We start from the raw sequence: 6,000 nt of genomic DNA on the forward strand, positions 1-6,000 counted from the left end.
TCCGAGTCCGACTGGCAGCACAAACATCTGGTTTCAGTGGCCACTTGCGTTTATCATTACTGCGATTTAAACAGGCTCATTACTCGTTACTTCACGTGCATAACTCAGAACTAGAGTTCCGTGGTGGATGTGAAGCGGTCGTGACGCAGCGACGTGCAAGTAAATGAATGAAAACAACAATGGCGGCAGTCGACGACAAGCCAGAGGGGTGGAGCTACTGCGAAGCCAGTTTAGTGGGTTAGTGAGGTATGTTGAGTCTAAAGCTGGGCTCTCCTGTACTACGAAGGTGGATATGGTAGATCACCATGGTAACTTATGCTTAGCTCATAACCTGGTCGTTCAGAGTTTCATCCTAAAATCGGCTAAAGAAGCGCAGCTATTTAACTCATGGCGTCACCTCTACTTTTCTCTCTGAGCGTCTCCGCCTACAGATGTTCACCATAGATATTTGATTGTTTTCTGAGTGTTTGTTGTGGTTGAAAGAATTGCCCCCATGGGTTAGCGTTGTGGCTATCCCTAGCGCCAGGTAGCCATGGTAACTCTGGTAACTCTGGTTTGCCTGCATCAATTTTAGTCACGTTGTTTTGCTCCCCCCAACACTGGGTGACCATCAGGACAAAAATGGCCGGAATTCTACTTTAATGTCTCGAAGGGGGGGGCTAACTCGGTGTCCGACTGACCGAGCAGCGGCTGCACAGAACCAGAGCCAGTCTACGACAATATTAGAAATTCTCTGGTATGATAATTATGGTAAATAATATGAGAATTTAAATGATTATTGGTTTAATTTAACTCATATTAATAAAACATTCAGAGTTTCCAGTTCGTTCTGTAAAATATTTGTTGTTTATTGTGCAAGAGGGACACGGACACGGACTGGACCGGAAGCTCTTCTGTGGTTGGTTCTTGTTGGTTGGTCAAACCGCCGCCGACTGGACTGGAGCGTGAATCAGCAGATTTACTCTTTACAAACGACACTTTTTCATTAAAACAGTTTGGTTTATGAATTTATAGTAATGTCACTTTATAAAGACATTTCTGTCAGAGGAGCTCCAGAAACACGACAACAGCCGTTTGGTCTGTTTTTACCCTGTGTTGTGAAATGTGTGGTAGAGTATGAACTGTCCTTAGTAAATATTAGTAAATAGCCTCTGCTCTTTATTATTTTTTCTTCCATATACTGTGTTTATTTTGCCCAGGCTGTGTGTTTTAAAAGTGGTTTGTGTTATTACAGGAAAACTTTTGTTTTTTTTTGTTGTCTCTGTTTATAATTTATTATTATTTATTATTTATAATCAACTAACAAGACTAAACTAAACTCAACATATCAGTGTCACATTGATCCAAACACCAGACAAACTCAACTGCTCTATAATTCTTTAATTTTCATGTGATCAACACCAGGTGGCGCCAACAACCAACAACCAATAATCAGGACAGGAGGGAACGACTCAGATGGAGGGAAACACAACATCAACAAGGCGACAAGAGAACTAAACAATAAAACAACACAACAACAAGAAAACAAAAGAATAAAAGAACACAACAAAAAAACTAAACAACAACAATAAAACAACACAACAACAAGAAAACTAAAGACAACAATAAAACTATACAACAGGACAACAGAATGTTTTTTTTTTTTTGAAATAAGTAGAAAAATCTGCCAGTGAAAGCCTAGCCTGTTAGCCTGCTGCTGCTGCAGCTGCTACATGCTCATGATAAAAACCGTTAGATAAACTAGTTAATAACTTCACAGTTTTAATATCCGACTGTGCAAACTGTAAATGAGGCTGCGCACCAACCGTCCAGGTGAATAAAGTCGTCTACAGGTGTAAAACAGGACAAACACTTACCTGAGTTTAGTGCGCAGCAGCTGATGCTACTCTGCTACTACTAGCAGGCACGAGAACGGAGCCACGACGTCTCGCGATACTTAGTCTCTCCTCGTGTTGAGCCAACAAGTATTGGTTGAGCCCATAGACATAAAGATATCTTCTTTATATAGTCTATGATATTTATATGTGGTTGAGCCAGTCAGAAGTTTTATTGTGAAGGAGTCACCGGAAGTCTTATTGTTGTTGCTGAGTGGGAGACTTTATGTAAACTAGAACTGAACCCTCCGCCCACTCACTGCTGCTGCTGTGGATTATTCACTTGTTTGTTGTTGATGTTGTTTTTAACACGCGGTAGCATGTCTTACAACGACCATTAATGCACCTTATGTAAGTTATGTACTCATACAAGTCAACAGCCGAAGTAAGCTGTTCAGTGTAAGTTAAAATGGATAAAACAGAGGGGGGGAGGAGACAGAGAAAGTGAAAGTATTTAGTTCAGACGCCATTTTAAGACGAGAGGAGTTAGGCTGAAGCTGCTCTAGGTGAGTGTTAAACAACATTATTATTCACCGTTAAAGTCTCTGAATCTCAAGTGTGGAGGGAAGAAGAGTCAGAGTGAACTTGTGTCCACACAAAGCGGAGACAGAGGACAGCTACTTCCTGTTTGTCTCAGCCAGTTGTGACGAACTGACGTAGGCTACAAAAAAAGAGAAGAGAAAAGTAAAGAAGAGCAGATACCCGGGGTGAGGAGCGTGAGGAATGGATTTGCAGCTGTGTCTGTGTGTGTGAGTGTGTGTGTGTGTGTGTGTGTGTGTGTGTGTGTGTGTGTGTGTGTGTGTGTGTGTGTGTGTGTGTGAGAGAGAGAGAGAGAGAGAGAGAGAGAGTGTGTGTGTGTGTGTGTGTGTGTGTGTGTGTAATTTCCTGGGCTTTAAGAGGAAACCCAGTGGAAAGCTGGACAGCCGCTCTCCTGGCTTCGGTGTTTGGTCAGACTGGCCCGACCTGAACGATCTGTGTTGCATAAACTATAAACTGTTTTCTTGTCTGTAACAACATCTATTGCACGTCTGTCCGTCCTGGGTGAGGGATCCCTCCTCTGTTGCTCACCCTGAGCTTTCTCCTGGTTTTCCCTGTTAAAAGGGTTTTCTATGGAGTTTTTCCTCAGTGGATGTGAGGGTCTAAGGGCAGAGGATGTTGTTATGATGCCATGTAAAGCCCTTTGAGACAAACTGTTTGTAAAAAACGGGCTATACAAATAAAATTGCCTTGCCCTTGCCTTGTTGCTGGGCTGGTGTTACCCTGGAGTGGATGCGGTCTGACTCTGAGGCCGTGGAGGTCTCAGAGGAAGTTATATCTGACCCCAACATCTCTGTAAAAGCAACTGTGAAAGTCTGTGCATGGGACACAACATCTACTCTCACTGAGGAATGCTCGAGGTCACCTCTTGGGGGCGCAACAACAGAGGCAGCAGCAGCAATGGACTGAGCTGAGACTTCAAGGGAAGACTGCATGTCTCCCAGCTGCAGACCACTCTGTCTCACACGCTGTGCTCAGAAATGCTGCCCTGGATGAGAACATTGTTACATTTGCTATAAAAGCGAGACTGCAGGTTTTACCAACTAAACTGAACCTCTCCATCTGGTTTCCAGGAAGTCATGCTCCTTACTGTATACACCATGGCAGTGAACAAATAGCTGAAACCATGTCTCACATCTTAAATGGTTGCCATGTTTACAGAGGGCTCTACATATGTAGGCATGACAGAATTGTAGATTTGATATCAGCAGATATCTCTTCTATCTTCAGGTCTTCCATCATGCTGTATAAACATTCTACTGTGAAGCCGAGTATGTTCAGCCTGTGTAATGATGTCTCAATGTTCTCTACTGTAACAGCTAATACTCCTGATGTTGTTGTTGTTAATGAAAATCATAGAGAGGTGCTCATTCTGGAGGTCGGCTGTACCTTTGATTACAGCCTAGAGGAGGCCTTTCTAACCGGGAGCGTACCTATGTTCCCTCTTTTTGAAAAAGGGTCCTCTGTTCCCCGTTTTTCCCAAAAAGGGTCCTATGTTCCCCGGTCGCAATACATACTGGGGAACATAGAACCCCTTTTCTAAAAAAGAGCCCTATGTTCCCCGCTGTTGCTGGTCGATGGACTCTCTCTACTTATCTGGAAAATTGCATGTTCCCCGGTCCTTTGGAAAAAAGTGGGGAACATAGGAACCTTTTTTTAAAAAGGATTCCATGTTCCCCGGTCACATACACAGTGGGGAACATAGGACCCGGGGAACATAGGGATAATCCCTTTCTAACCAAAGTGCTAAAATACCAGCTGAAACAGACCATCTCTCAGCTGGGCTACAGATGTAAACTTCTAGGCTTTATATTTGGTAGTCTCAGCTATAGGCTACAGATGTAAACTTCTAGTCTTTATATTTGGCAGTCTCAGCTATAGGCTACAGATGTAAACTTCTAGTCTTTATATTTGGCAGTCTGGGGCATGTGCATAAGTTGGTTGTGAGGGGCCTTCAGATGGCTGGCCTCTCTAAGAGAAGAGCTAAAAAGTTGGCCAGGTACTGCTCAGTCTCAGTTATTATTGGTAGTCGTTCAATCTGGAGGAGACGGTGTTTTTTGTATCCTTGAATGTCTGTTTTCTATCTGACCTGTAGGTCATTTTGTATGTAACTGTGTTTAGCCGCCCAGGCGCTTTGTGTCTGACCGTCTTCCATTGTCAACTGCATTGGCAGTGTTTATGTCCCTTGTGCAAGAAGCCTTGTACTTCTTTATTATGTGGGCATAAATAAATATTTCAAATGTGTGTGTGTGCGTGTGTGTGTGTGTGTGTGTGTGTGTGTTACTTCTCCTGTCTGTCTGAGCTCACAGTCAGTGTTTCTGGTTGCCCTCTCAGACTGACTGAAGTCCTGAAGATGAATGTTAATGAGGAGGAAGAGGAGGACGGACCAGAGTCTCCAGGATCCATCTGTCCATCTCTGAAGAGTGACCGGTCCAAAGGATTTCCTCCAAACTTCAGTCTTGGACCTGGACCTGGACCTGGACCCTCCAGCTGGTCTCTGAAGAGTGACCGGTCCAGATTTGATCCTCCAAACTTCAGTCTTGAACCTGGACCTGGACCCTCCAGCTGGTCTCTGAAGAGTGACCGGTCCAGATTTGATCCTCCAAACTTCAGTCTTGAACCTGGACCTGGACCCTCCAGCTGGTCTCTGAAGAGTGACCGGTCCAGATTTGATCCTCCAGACTTCAGTCTTGGACCTGGACCTGGACCTGGACCTGGACCTGGACCTGGAGGCTCCCGGTAAGAGACCTGCTCCAGCCTCTTTACCAGTGTTGAGTGTGTTGAGGTCCTGCAGCTCATAGTGACTGTGAGTCAACAGGAACTGGTTCTTGTGGTTGATCGGTGTCTTCGTACTAACTGCTCAGGTCTCTTCATGTTTCTTCTGAACTGATCTGGTGAAACAACATCTGGACTTTTTTCTCATAGAATACTTCACCAAAAAATGAAATTCAGTCATTATTGACTCCCCCTCATACTGATGAATACTCTTGAGTAGTTTTTTATTCCTCAAAGTGCATCTGGAGATCCGGGAGGCCGGTTCCTAGTCCAACCAAAACTTTATATGAGAGTTATAGGGCCCAACACAAACTACACAAAAACCATTTAATATTCCTCCACACTGCTCGTCCACTGCAATCCAAGTGTCCTGAAGGGAGATAGTCCAGAGTTTACATGAAACAACATCATTGAGGCAAGTCTGGTCACGTCCACGTGCATCGCCTGATCACGCCCCAGGAAAATTCAATCCAGGACTATTTGGGCTGTAAAAATGTCCTAAATGACGTAGTTTCCAGTAAACTCTGGACTATCTCCCTTCAGGACACTTGGATTGCAGTGGACGAGCAGTGTGGAGGAATATTAAATGGTTTCTGTGTAGTTTTATGGACGTTTTTGTGTCCGGCACAATTGACTCTCATATAAAGTTTTGGTTGGACGACGAACCGGCCTCCCAGGTCTCCAGATGCACTTTGAGGAAAAAAAAACTACTCTGGAGTATTCATCAGCATTAGGGTGAGTCCCCCCGCAGTGAAACAAAAACACTATAGAAAACAGAAAAACGTCCTCAGCTCTGAGAACATGAGTCATGGTT

This window comes from Trachurus japonicus, unplaced genomic scaffold (genome assembly GCF_045865225.1).
Source record: "Trachurus japonicus isolate A0001 unplaced genomic scaffold, Traja_1.0 AP030951.1".
NCBI classification, from domain to species: Eukaryota; Metazoa; Chordata; class Actinopteri; order Carangiformes; family Carangidae; genus Trachurus; species Trachurus japonicus.